Genomic DNA, 14,003 nt, shown 5'->3' with positions numbered 1-14,003 from the left:
AAGGAAAGAAATTCCAAAGATAACAGCATATATTAACAGTCATGCTCACTTTATATAATGAGACCTTTTGCTCAGACAATTTAAACTAAAACATTACAGTGCTTCTCAGCAGAAATGAAAAATGCAGATTTCCACAATGTATATCTTCTTTTTATCTTTTTTTGCTCAGTCATTTAAGAATTACTTGCAGACATCCAGACATTATAAAATCGTGGGTTCCTAAGCTTTTTCTTAAGAATTTTGAGTGTATTTTATCATTTAGAGATTCAGTTTATGAGGGTTTAAGATTATTCAGGATTTTCACACTTTTTAGATTCTGAGGTGTTTATGATTTTATTTATAAGAACCCACAATTACGAGACAAATCTCAGATTGCTTTGTGAATTCTTTCAGCCAGAGAAAACAAAGATGAGCATCTGAAATTCAGTGGTAGTCAAATCATAGACTGACACTTTGCTCTTCATGACTACTGATTTAATTGCACTTGAAGATGGCTTCTGCAGTGACAGATAACTTTCCTGGTCAGGAATCAAACAAATAGAGGCTTTTGTGGGGGGAGAGGCAAGAGGGAGAGTCCTGTGCCATCAAACTTTTGTCTGTTTGAACAGAGCTTCTGTGTAGGGTCCTTATAAAGTCTTAATTATAAGGTTTAATAATTTGGGGGCCGGCCCCGTGGCTTAGCGGTTAAGTGCGCGCGCTCCGCTGCTGGCGGCCCGGGTTCGGATCCCGGGCGCACACCGACGCACTGCTTCTCCGGCCATGCTGAGGCCGCGTCCCACATACAGCAACTAGAAGGATGTGCAACTGCGACACACAACTATCTACTGGGGCTTTGGGGGGAAAGTAAATAAATAAAATCTTTAAAAAAAATAATAATAATTTGGATTGTAAATATTTTGGATGCTTAAATTACTGATGCTTAAAATAAGTAGAAAAATTTAATTGCTTTTAAATACTAGTTGCAAATTGTTTCTAGGTTGCTTACAGTTTAAGTTACTAAATTTGGAAATGAAATAAGGATTTTATAAGGGCATACAGAGACTCTTATAGGCTGAGTTCTTCAAGGCCATGGCCATGTCTCACCTTTCGGCACACTAAGCACAGGACCACTGGCACATAGTTGGTGTTCAGTAAATGCCTATGGAATAAAGTTATTGAATAATGCATCTTATCTGTTCAACTATAGAGTAGTAACTCAGAGGATTTGCAGTTGTTACTTTTTCTGGAAAGTAAATCATCTATGTTTGTTCACCACATATAGGCAATGTATCTCCTGCCTCTAGACTTTTATTTTTTATAACACTAAATTATAGCTCAGATTTGTTTCTGATTACATATACTACATCTATATAATAATAAAAGAGTTGTTCTTTAAACTTAAGTTCTGCATCTAGGAAATGATTTCCTGCTGTGAAGTTAACTTTTTCTTAGGGAAATGTGGGCTAACAGGTTATTATTACTACTTAAGATTAGACATTTGTTTGCTTTTTGCCTCCTTAGGCTTCTTTGTAATATTTAGTGACTATAACTGTAGTTGAGTCCATTCTGGATCATGTATAGAACTTTAAAACAAAGATGGACTTTTTGCCTCAGCTTTTTTTCGAAAATTTTAATTCTAAAAAAATTATAAGAATAAACAATGAGCTCCCCATATATCCTTGACCTAAATTTACCTACTGGCAAAATTTTACCATGTTTGTTTTACCACTCTCTCTATATTTTTTATTTTTTTTCCTGAGTCATTTGAGAGTTATTTGCAAACATGCAGATTAATCCTGTAATTCAGATTAATCCTATAAATACTTCAGTTTAATCCTCTAAAACAAGAGCCTTCTTTTATATGACCACAATGCAATTATCGAATCAGGAAATTAATAACAGTACTATTTAGAATGATAATAGTGGAAATCTGAATAAGCAGATTTCCACAATGGTCCCAGTAGTGTCTTTTATAGCTGGACTTTTTCCCTCCTAAAATTCAAGGATCATGCTTTGCATTTAGTTTTCACATTTCTTTAATCTCCTTTAATCTAGAACAGTTCCCTAGATACTGCATTTCTGAAGAATCTAGGCCACTTATTTTGCAGAATGTCCTTCAATTTGGATTTGTCTCATTTCCACACGATCAGATTCCGATTAAACGTTTTTGACGAGAATGCTACAGAAAAGGCACAGCGTCAGGAGGCACTGATGTGAGTTGTCCCGTCATTGGTGATGTTAAATTGGATCACTTAGTTAAGATAGGGTTTGCCAGATTGCCCCACTCTAAAGGTACCATTTTCCCTTTGTATTTCATAAGTAACCTGTGTATATCTTTGAGACTGTGTGAATATTCTATTCTGGAATGTTCTTCCCCAACAGTAGTTTTAGATCCATTGGTAATTTTTGCCTGAATCAGTTATTATGTTGGTGGTTGTGCTTGAAAACTGTAAAATTGTTTTGGCATAAATTTCTCTAAAATAGAATGCTGTACCAGATAGCCCCCATTTTCATGTTTTCAGTCTGCTTTCTAGTCCATAAATGGATGACCAGATAAATGGTTGGAGCTGTTTCACAGATTTGAATAATTATAATGAACATACAATGTGTGGTTTACTTTTTTCACTTAATATTTTCATAAAAACATGTTTTTACATAGTTAGCATGTTTCAATTCTTAAAACAAAAGTTTTAGACTCAGAAAACTAGAGCTGAAAAGGCTAAGAATAATTTATTCATAAATGTTAAGTGTCTTACCCGATTTCCACAGCTTTGCACTACAAAAGCTGAAATGTGACTTTAGATTATACTATTCCATTTCCTTTAATAATCATCGTTATCATTTTTGGACGCTCTTGAAAGCATACCCAGATCAGTGGAATATTTGGAACGCTTCTGTTTGCCCCAGACAAACTTCTTGAGGAAAAACTATTCAAAATTATAGACAACTTTTTTGAAGAGACTGTCATCATTTTAAATTACCTCCACAGAGCCTTCCATCTCTAAGAAAGCAGTGTACTGTTATTAAAAGAGTTTTAAATAAATGTCTGTTAAGGTTACCCTATTAGTTTTAGGTCATGTACTAAGACTGTTACCTAGATTAACAGCCAATAATTAGATAAAATTGTTCTTTTGTGTATGGGATGTTTAATTTATAATACATTTCACTTGTCAGTTGCTATGATATTCTATGTTCATTTTTAGTCTTAGAATATAAAATAGTTTTGTTTTTTAAAATTGTTTTTTAACTAATAAAACAGATATACATTTGTGTACTTACCATTTAAGCTTATATTTATATGGTATAATATATAAGCTAATATATATTAGACTATGTAGCATTTACTGTTTGCCGGTCATTGTTCTAAATGCTAAATATTAATTGATTTAATACTCTTAACCCTGCTTAACAATCCCGTGAAGTGGGATTTACTGTTGAAGAAGTTGAGGCACAGATCGGTAAGGTACCCTTTCAAGTTCACATAGCTAATAAGTATCAGGATTTAAACCCAGGCAGTCTAGCTCTAGCATTAGTACTGAGAACCCCCTCCACCGTGCTGCCTCTTAACCACTGCTATACTCATGCTATGTGACTGGTCATGTCTATAATTTGTGTTCAATTTTAGGAATACAACTCCTGATTATTGTTTAATTTGGTGTAGGAAAATACCTGCTTCGCAGTAGTCCTCCTTGGGATATAGTTTACAGGAACACCCCGTGACAATAAATGGGTGCCATCTATATAATGCTTAAAGAGTTATCTGAGAGATTCTAAGTATCTATGACATGAGTATGAAGATTAGTAGAAAGCGTTATTACTCCAAGACCTAGCAAATTGTCTCATCAAACACAGAATACCTTGGGTGGTGGCCACCCAAGGCATGGCATCAAAATTGAGATAGTGTAAGTCTGGAATGGATAAAAGTGAATTAGTCTAAGGATGGAAGAAGAATTTGAATCTAGTGGTGTTTATGCAGAGAAATTTAGTGGTGTTTATGCAGAACAAGTAGAGATCATGGACAACTTGAGTGGGAAACCAAAAAATATACTGCCCTAGATGGGAGAGGGGAGTCTCTGAGAGTGCACATTGTTGCCAAAAAGAAATTTTCTTGGTTATCTTTCCTCTCTTTAATTCCATACTCACCAAGCAATTGACACTGATTTGCCTTCCCAGAAACACATATACCTTGGTATGAGAAGTAATAAAGTAATTAGTTTCCTATAATCCTTATAAATTAACAAATTGAAATTCTTACCTAAAATTTCATGCAATAAAATAAAAAAAGAAAAGAAATACTTAATACAAAAAATATATAAAAATATAAAATTTAATTTCATGTGAACTTAATTATCCTTGGCTACTTTTCATTTCTGGATGAATTTGTATGCTTTGGGTTGTCAGTGCCAAATTCGTTATGCATTGTTGTGATATATTCAGACCACGGGGCCTGCAACATCTGTTTCTCCTGGTTTATTTGGGTATTGTGTTTTATTGTTAAATGTCTTATATTTTAAATTGTATGTCAGGTAAGGTATAGTTAGTGTATAGATGTTTTATTTTACTTTAAAATGAACTTGGGGACCTTCAAGCACACACTTGAAGAAAGGCTCTTGGATTTGCCACAGACCATATGCACCATCCTTGTTGCGTTACTAGGGTGCACAGTGGCGTGTCATATGTAACAGCATGAACTCTAAAAATGAAAATTGCACCATTTTCAATAGTTTGGTGCATGATTCCCTTGGGAAAATCGGGAAGCTTAAGGCTTCTATAACCTTTGCTATAAAGCTTTTAATTTATTTATACATTGCCTCTCAAACAAAGAGAAATATATAATAAAATAGTATAACAGAAAATTAGGCCCAGGAAAGGTGGATACAAATATGGTGACTACAAAAGTCAACAACTTTTTGGGCCGGCCCCATGGCTTAGCGGTTAAGTGCGTGCATTCCGCTGCTGGCGGCCCGGGTTCCGATCCCGGGCGCGCACCGAGGCACCGCTTCTCCGGCCATGCTGAGGCCGCGTCCCACGTACAGCAACTAGAAGGATGTGCAACTATGGAGTACAACTATCTACTGGGGCTTTGGGGGCAAAAATAAATTAAAAAAAAAAAAAAGTCAACAACTTTTCATTTAAGCTCACAAAAACTCTACCTGACTATATATTTTAAACTTTTACTTTAAAGTTTCCTCCTCTTTTTGTTCTATTTTTTATTTTTTTTAGTTTTTATTTTTTTGTGAGGAAGATCAGCCCTGAGCTAACATCCATGCCAATCCTCCTCCTTTTTTTTTTTCTCTTTTTCTCCCCGAAGCCCTAGTAGGTAGTTGTATGTCATAGTTGCACATCCTTCTAGTTGCTGTATGTGGGACGCGGCCTGAGCATGGCCGGACAAGCGGTGTGTCGGTGCGTTCCTGGGATCCAAACCCGGGCCACCAGTAGTGGAGCGCGTGCACTTAACCACTAAGCCATGGGGCCAGCCTCTCTCTCTTTTTATTATGGATTATTTCAAACATACAAAAGTAGAAGAATATAATGAATCCCTTATATATATCACCTAGCATCAACATTTATCAGTATTTTCCCAATCCTGTCTCATCTATGCCTCCACTTACTTCCACTTCCCATATTATCCCAGACATCAGATAATTTCATTTCTGAATATTTAAGTTATTCATTTATTTTTACAAGTTATTTCAATCAGGACAAGTAAAGTTTACACATTGTGGTAATGGTTGATAAGTTCATGACTTTTAATCTGTAGGTTTCCTTACCATCTCTTGTTTGTTTTTTTCTTGCTTGCATTTACTTGTTGAAGAAATTACATCATTTGTCCTATAGAATTTCTAGTCTGGGTTACTACTAAAAATCATGTGATGACTCAAGTCTCTTAACCATTTTTCTCTTTGAACTGTTATGAACTTTTCATCTATACAGGAGGTCATGACAACATTTTCCCTTTACTTTGCACAAATGCTTTTCCATTAGCTTATGAAGGTTGCAAATGTTCAATTATTAAAGTGGTCACCTAATTCAGAGGTTGGCAGATTATGACCTGTGGGCCAAATCTCATGGACAGCAGTGTTTATATGGCTTGCAAGCCAAGAATGGTTTTTATATTTTTTAATGGTTAGGAAAAAAATCAAAAGAGGAATAATATTTCATGACACATGAAAATTATATGGAATTCCAATTTCAGTGTCTATAATATCAACCAGTGGCTAGTGGGTTGTTTGTGCAGGAAATTGCAGGGCCAGGCCCCATCAGTACCCCCATGCCCAGAGGACCATAACATTAAATAGCAAATAAAAGTCACCATGACAAGTTGAGAGAGGCACTGCAGAAGAAAGGAAAAAGTTTTATATGTAATACCTTTAATAACACTTCTGCTGGTTTTTGAACAAGAGGCCCCACATTTTCATTTTGCACTGGACCTCACAAATTATGTAACTGACCATGCCTGCATTTTCCTTATTCAAAGTGAGTTTGGTAATATCTGCCTTCTAAGATTGTTGTGAAAATTAAATAAAATAACTAAGGTGAAAGAGTCGTACTATGCTTGGACCTGGATTTGCACAGCACTTCAGAGTTTATGTGTAATTTCAAGTACATAACCTTGTTGCTCTGCATGAAAGGGTGAGATGGGTCAGCTAAGTGTTATTCCAGATTCATGGCTGAGAAGAGCAAGCCCAGAGTGTTACTGAGACTCTGAGACTGAGACTGGGTTTGACTGCATCAAACCCGGATGCAGGCAGTTCAAGTAGTGCCAGGATTCTGTTCAGAGGTTTAAATTTGACCAAAAGAATCAACATTTTGATGAGGGCATTGTGACAATTGGTGCAGGTGGTTTTCTGTCGGGGTCAGCATGAAACAGCACATGCCCAGTTTATGCCAGGATATCCAGGAACCTCGGACTCAAGTAACCCATGTGTGATGGAGACAAGTATGAAGGTGAATAAAACACAGTCCCCACCTTCAAGCATCTCCCAGTCCTATAGGGAAGCCAAGATATATACATTGTAAGCAAAAGAATAGAAAGCATCAAGTGCCCTAAATGCTGTGGGAGTTGTGAGGAGGGCTAAACTTCCTCCCCGTCAGGGGATCATGGAAGGCTTCATGGAGGAGGTGGCATTTGAAGTTTGCCTTATAAGATGGGTAAGACTTGAAATGTGGAGGTGAGAGGGAAGGACATTTCCAAAGAAAGGGAACAGCATAAGCAAAGTCAAAACCAAGGTCAGGGTGTGTTGCAGGGCAGCAAGTGGTGATTCAGAATGGCAGGATCTAGAGATCAGCTCAAACTGCTGATAAATACCTGCCTACAGTTTGGGAATTGTGAAGGGCAGATTGTACAAAAGGAAGGACACTTTAAGGCACTGCCCCTCAAATTACCAAGATGAAATGGAATTTTAGTTAGAGCTCTTCCTTTTTTTTTTTGCTGAGGAAGATTTGCCCTGAGCTAACATCCATGCCCATCTTCCTCTAATTTGTATGTGAGCCGCCGCCACAGTATGGCCACTGACGAGTGGTGTAAGTCTGCACCCGGGGACCAAACCCGGGCTGCCGAAGCAGAATGCGCTAAACTTAACCACTAGGCCATGGGGCTGGCCGCTAGAGCACTTCTTATCACCTGGCCTCGGGCAGCCTTTTCACTCCGAGGGGGTCTACAGAGTTTGCAGCAAGGCTCTGAAGTGACTGAGTGCCATGAGGGTTGTGATGTGTCAGTTTGATTTGCACAGTGAGTAGTCTGTAAGATGCAAGGATCATCCAGTTCATGTTGCAGAAAGATGTGCTGTGAAGGGAGAGTCTTCACAGAGAATCCTCCATCATCAGACCACTGCCTGTCATGGGAAGGGGTGGACACGGGTCGGGTATCGAGGGTCATTGCTGGCCTGCTAGGATGGACTGCTTTTCACAAGTCATGAGTTTAGAGGATAACAATCGGAAGTTATGTTCTGGATAATAAAACGAGGGAAGTAAAGTCCATCAGGCTTCAAGCAAGAGGGCTCAACAGCCAAGGACGGCTGGAGAGCAGGGAGGAGGGAAGGCAGCCTGGGTGAAGTCAGCTGATGAAGCGTTTGTGCTGATTTGGGCTTTTCATGAACAAATGTGGCAAAGTGGTGGGCAATCGGGCGTGCATTACATGTTTGGTGTAAATATAAATTGGAATAGCCTCGTCAGAAGGCAATTTGGCTATACCTACTGAAATTTAACATTCAGATACCCTTTGGCTCATCTGTTATAGGAATTTACCCTATAGATATTGGCACGTGTCCCCATAGAAGTAGGGGTAAGGGTATTTATTTCTACTGTTTGCAATAGGAAACGTTTGGAAATAAATGCCCAAGAGAATACTGGCTAAATAATATGGTACATTAGTGCCATGGCTTAACAGAGTGGTATGAAAAAAGCAGCCCAGCATGTATTGATGTGGAACAATCTCCAGAACATAATAGATGAAAACAAAAAGCAGGTGCAAACAGTGGGCTCACTATGCTTGGTATAAATAACGGGGGTATGTGTACACTTAGAATATCGCTGGGAGGGCACGCAAGACATTAGCAACAGAGATTGCCTCTGGGGAAGAGGCCTGAGTTGAGAGAGCTACTTGCTTTTTACAGTATATACTCTTTTGTATCTTTGGAATTCTTTGCTGCCCACCTCCACTCCAAATAATTTTTAAGTCAGTGGTTTCTGAACCACTTTATCTTGTAATAGATAAAAGCATTGCTTTTTTAAAAAAAAATTGTGGTAAAATACACATACCATAAAATTTATCATCTTCACCATTTTTTGACTTTTTTTTTTTTTTGAGGAAGATTGGCCCTGAGCTAACATCTGTTGTCAATCTTCCTCTTTTTTTTCCCCCCTCTTTTTTCCTCCCCAAAGCCCCGGTGCATAGTTGTATATCCTAGTTGTAGGTCCTTCTACTTGCTCTATGTGGGACGCCGCCTCAGCATGGCTTGATGAGTGGTGACTAGGTCCGCCCCCAGGATCCAAACCCGCGAACCCTGGGCTGCCAAAGCAGAGTGCTCGAACTTAACCGCTATGCCACCAGGCCAGCCCCACCTTAACCTTTTTTTTTTTTTTTCAATTTTTTTATTGATGTCATAATAGTTTATAACATTGTGAAATTTTATTTGTACATTATTGTTTGTGGGTCACTGTATAAATGCATCCCTTCCCCCCTTATGCCCACCCCTCAACCCCCTTGCCCCTGGTAACCACCAAACTGTTCTCTCTGTCCCTGTATTAGTTTATCTTCTACTTATGAGTGAAATCATATGGTGTTTGTCTTTCTCTCTCTGGCTTATTTCACTTAACATAATACCCTCCAGGTCCATCCATCTTAACCATTTTTAAGTGTGCAGTTCAGTAGTGTTAAGTATATTCACATTGTTGTGCCACCAATGTCTAGAATTTTTTAATCTTGCAAAACCAAAACTCTGTACCCATTAAACAACTTCCCTTTTCCCACTACCCCAGCCCCTGGCAACCAACAGTCTACTTTCCGTCTTTGTGAATTTGACTACTCTAGATACTAAGTGTAAGTGGAATCACACAGTATTTGTCTTTTTGTGACTGGCTTATTTCACTTAGCATAATGTCCTCACGGTTCATCTATGTTGTAGCACGTGTCAGAGTTTCCTTCTTTTTTAAGACTGAATAATATTCCATTGTACGTGTATGCTGCATTTTGTTTATCCATTCATCAGTTGATGTCACACTTGGGTTGATTCCATGTTTGGCTATTGTGAATAATGCTGCTATCATAGGGGAGGAAAAACTTAACTTTTTCCCTCTATCTTCCAAGGTTTTCTGAATGGGGCCCTGCAAGTTGGACTGACAAAAGATAGGTTAGCAAGAGAAAAACAGAGTTCATTAACAAGTATATATACACAGGAGAACTCAGTGGTGAGTGACTCAAAGGGGTGGTTAGAACTTGGTCTTATATAGTATCCTAACAAAAGGACAATAAATTTATAGAGTAGTGACAAGACAAGGGAAAAGGACTGTGAGCTTCTAGGGGCAGCAAACTGTGGGAAGGTAAATTTGTGGGGGAAACTAATGGAAGATAGGGGCCACTTAGTAGGGTTGGTTCTGTGGAGACCTCTGGTGCTGTCTCCGGGCTGGTGCTGGTCTCGAGTTGTCTCTGGTGATGAAGAATCGTCCTGCGCTTCCTGTCCTGTAGAGGGGGGCAGGGCAGAGAGCGTTTCCCATTTGCCTTCAGCTCACAATAATTCGTATGTGGAGTGGCATATTTTGGGGTGGCGTACTCTGAACCCCTTCACTGTGAGCATGGGTGTACATATATCTCTTTGAGACCCTGCTTTCAATTCTTTTGATATATACCCAGAAGTGGAATTGCTAGGTCATATGAAAATTCTATTGTCAATATTTTGAGGAACTGCCACACTATCTTCCACAGCAGCTGCACCGTTTTGCATTCCCACCAGCAGCAGTACATAAGGGCGCCCATTTCTCTACATTCTCACCAGCACTTGTTTTCTGGTTTTCTGATAGGAGCCATCCTAATAGGTGTGAGGTGGCATCTCGCTGTGGTTTTGATTTGAGAAGCATCGCTTTTTTCGTTCTAACTCCTGGTGACAGCTCCGCCACTACCCCGCTGGCGTCAGCCATAATTCTCTCTCAGTTGGACTACTGTAAAAGCTTCCTTAACCGTCTCCCTGCTTCCCTCCTTGCCCCTACAGTCCACTGGCAACATAGCCGCTGGAGTGGTCCTGTTAAACAAGTAAGACAAATCGTGTCAGTCTCTCTTTCAAAGCGAAAGCCCATGTCCTCACTCGACGCCCTCCCTGACCTCATCTGCTGCTCTCCTGCTAGGTCGTGCTCCTGCAGCTGTATTCATTATTTTTTCTTCCTGGATGCCTTCTCCCTTCAACTTCTTGGGGTTTATGCTCAACGTCAGCTCACGAAGCCTTACCTGGCCTCCCTACTGGAAATTACAGCCCCTCTTCTACACCCACCATGGCATGCTCTAATGTCTTTCTCTCGTCCATCTCCTCCCAGAAAACTATTCACTATCCAACATACCCTATATTTTACTTATTAATCTGTTTTTTGTCTGTCCTTTTAAGCTCCATGGGGGCAGAACTCCTGTCTTGTTCTCTGCTGAACCCCGATCACTAGGTCGGGGCCTGGCGCATGGCAGCCATTCATTTGGTGAATGAGGAGGAGACCAGCCAGGGCCACGAGATGAGGAAACAAAGCCCTCCGCCCTGAAATTGCTGGCAGCGAAGCCCCAGGCAGCTCTGGTGCCAGTGATCTATTCATAAGCAGCCTTGCCAGGGGGTGCCCCTTGCTGGCGAATGGACCATTTCAGCGAAGGGAGAAGGCTTCCTCTTGATGTGAGGGTTCAGTTACACTTCCTTCCCCTGAGCCCCTCTCGTCTTACTTGCCTGAGTTCCTGCACCTGTGTTTTTCAGTGATTGAAGTGAACAGGGTGGGCAACAAAGGAAGGACGGCTGGTGGAAGCATACGCCTTTCCTGCTGCCCACTGCTGCCCACCCAAAGGCGGGGGCGAGGCCTGGTCGCTGCTATTTGAGCAAAAGTGGACCCGCTTGGTTGGTTGTTTGGTTTGGTTACAAAACTCCTCCCAGAGACTTTTTGTTAGCCATTAGGATAACTGCCACATCAGAGTGTGGATTGTCCAAGGAGGTGTAAATCACTTGAAAGCATAACAGTGTAGAAACACGTTATGAATATGTTTCCCTTCAATTAGACAAAAGTTTAAAAAAATAAGTTTGATGTCTTCAGTGTAAGTGACCTCGATGAACAAAACATTCATTTTTAACCTGAGCCAAGACCCTGATCCCACTTGGTTTTCTCATTGAAAAGCAAGAATCCTTTCACTTCACATCCTCAATGCGAGTTACCGGCTGTCGGAGCCGACTGCCTGGAGGGGCAATAGAAATGCAAAGAGGTCTGTTAAGTGAGGTTGGTGACTCTGAATACAGACCCCCAGGACGCTGGCTTCTGTCTTTGTAAATGCTGAGTACTCGTTCAGATGCAGAATATTCCGCTTTGAGCTGGAAGCTGAGAAGTACTCGATTTACAGACCTCTTACTCTTGGTCACCCTGAGGGGTGGAAATCGCTTTGTTGTAATGCATATAATTTAACACATTCCCCTGGATTTAGACTCCATCTTCTGGTTGATGACCCTCAAATTTTTATCTCCAGTTCTAACTTTCCCACTAATCCCCAGATTCGCATTTCCACTGCCTGATTAACATCTCTGATTAGCTAGCTATCGCAAGCTTGACAGACCCAAAATGGAATACTTGATTTCCCCCAACACCTGTTCCCGCTGCTCGGGACTTCCTGGGGACTTGGCACTGCACTTCCCTCGGCCCCATGCGTCAGCAAGTCCTATTGACCTTACCTATGAAATATCTCAAACTCTCTCTCTCTCTCCATTTCCGCTGCAGCCATCTTTCCACGTCTCCATCATCTCTCACTCTCCCCACTGCAGCCCCTAACTCATCTGCCCACGTTCACTCTGGCTTCTCTCTATCCATTCTCTCCACAGCAGTGAACGTGATCCTAAAACATAAATCAGATTGGTTCACACATACCCTTTAAAAAGCTTCCATGTGCTGATAAATGCTACAACATGGATGAACCTGGAAAAAATTATGCTAAGCAGAAGAAGCCAGTGACAAACGGCCATATAGTATATGATTCCATTTATATAAAATGTCCAGAATAGGCAAATCCATAGAGACGGCAGGCAGATTAGTGGTTGCCAGAGGCTGGGGGTGGGGCGGGTGGAGGGAGGAATAGCGAACTGTTTAAAGGGTGTGGGGTTTCCTTTTGGGATGATGAAAATATTCTGGAACTAGATAATGATTGATGATGGGTGCACAACACTGTGAATGTACTAAATATCACTGAATTGATTAAAATGGTGAATTTTTTGTTGTGTGTTTTTTACCACAATTTAAAAAAAAAAAGGCTTCTCGGTGCAGTCTTTAAAGATTTTATTTATTTATTTTTCCCCCCAAAGCCCCAGTAGATAGTTGTATGTCATAGCTGCACATCCTTCTAGTTGCTGTATGTGGGACGCGGCCTCAGCATGGCCCGAGAAGCGGTGCGTCAGTGCGCGCCCAGGATCCGAACCCGGGCCGCCAGTAGCGGAGCACGTGCACTCAACCGCTAAGCCACGGGGCCGGCCCACGGTGCAGTCTTTAGAATCCAACTCCCTCCTATAGTCCACGAAGCCCTGCCTGGTCTGGCCCCTGGCTATCTCTCCGTATCCCGTATCCCGGCCTCGCCCTACAGGCCTGCTCTGGCAACATTGCCAAGCGCTGCTCCAATCCCTTGTTCGAGCTGTTCCCTCTACTTGGTGTTCTGTCTCCAGCCCCACCAGGGTTGGCTCCTTCTTAGCCTTGGTTTCTGCCTTGGAGAGGCCTTTCCTGACCGTTCTATCTCCACCTCAGCTCTTAGCTTCCTAGGAAGCACTGATCACAATATTATTTACTTACTTGTTTGCTTGGGTTTTTTGTTGCCCCTAGTAAACTACGGGAGTCCCATGAGGGGTGGAACCAAACCTGTCCCGTATTCCCAGAATCTAGACAGCACCTGGTACTGTGGACAGGCTCAAAATTTACAGAATGAATGAAAAAACATTTTTTTTGAGTGTAGAATAAATGAATCTTTAAATGTTAAGAATACAGGACACTTTGTTTGCACTTTGTAATGGAGAAAAACACACATACCACCTATGCAAGGTAGTAAGGGCAGCAATTGGAAAAAGTGTGTCTCTGTCAACTGGTGTTTGTCAGGAGACTAACTTGTGCTCCGGACTTGGCTAAAAGCTGCTGGTGACATAGAACATTAAAACTAGCCTGTTCTGAGGAATGTACAGCCCCTTCAGCAGCGAGCAGCCCGCTTTTAGCACAAAGGCTAGTTCAGAAAATATACAAATGTTTACAGGCCTCGTTTCTTTTCTCAGTCGGGATGACATGGGCTTTATTGAATCCTATGAAAAGAGACAAGATAGTCTTAC

The sequence above is a fragment of the Ceratotherium simum genome, chromosome 16 (assembly GCF_057802395.1).
Source record: "Ceratotherium simum simum isolate JZ-2026a chromosome 16, ASM5780239v1, whole genome shotgun sequence".
Classification (NCBI taxonomy): Eukaryota; Metazoa; Chordata; class Mammalia; order Perissodactyla; family Rhinocerotidae; genus Ceratotherium; species Ceratotherium simum.
The sequence above is the reverse complement of the archived record's forward strand: the minus strand, read 5'-3'. Positions refer to the sequence as shown.